Source organism: Bemisia tabaci, chromosome 9, assembly GCF_918797505.1.
Source record: "Bemisia tabaci chromosome 9, PGI_BMITA_v3".
Lineage (NCBI taxonomy): Eukaryota > Metazoa > Arthropoda > Insecta > Hemiptera > Aleyrodidae > Bemisia > Bemisia tabaci.
The window spans coordinates 30,580,487-30,581,236 of NC_092801.1; positions in this window are offsets into that span (position 1 = coordinate 30,580,487).

The window sequence follows — 750 nt, forward strand, 5'->3', positions numbered from 1 at the left end:
GTTTCTAAAATGAGCCTAAAATATAATTTCCTGATCGCAAAATGCAGTGCAATTGTACGGTGATCTTGAGGGAACCTAAAACGCCTTCAATTATTCGGATATGCAATGCGGACATCCGTCGAGCACGAATAGTTGTATCAAGGCGTTGTCATAATCGTGGCGTGTCTCAGCGTGTATCTCGTCTTGTATATTGCAAAATTTGGATGTATTTTTGTAAAATGAACCATCTTGCGCATACATCTTGAGCCCATAGCTCTTTTTAGCATAAATAATAAAAAAAACAAGTCACAACTTTTGCACGTATAGGATTGCATATTGCACAAATCTCTGCTTGTTTCCGTAACGAGGCCGTTTTCTGCCGTGATAGCGAAGACAGCCGCAACTCGCAAATTTTTTTAGATTAAATCACTGTAACGGTTGAATTAGCACAATCCGTCTTAATTTCATGAAAATGAGACACATGACAAAGCCGTAAGTGCGCAAAAATTGAAGTTGTTTCAGAAAGAGACTAGATGAATTTTGCAGGAAACTCGATTTCGAAAATTTGACACTTAATGAATTCTCCGCTATCACGACAGTATAGTCCGCTTGGCGGAACGTTTAAGTGCGCATTAAGAAACTGCGCTATTTGTGACCGAATTAATAATATCACTTATGTTTTCTTGCCTGAAACTACGTCATTTTTTGTACGGTTACGGCTTTCTCATATGTCTCGTTTTCATACAATTGAGACGAATTCAGTTGCTGGTT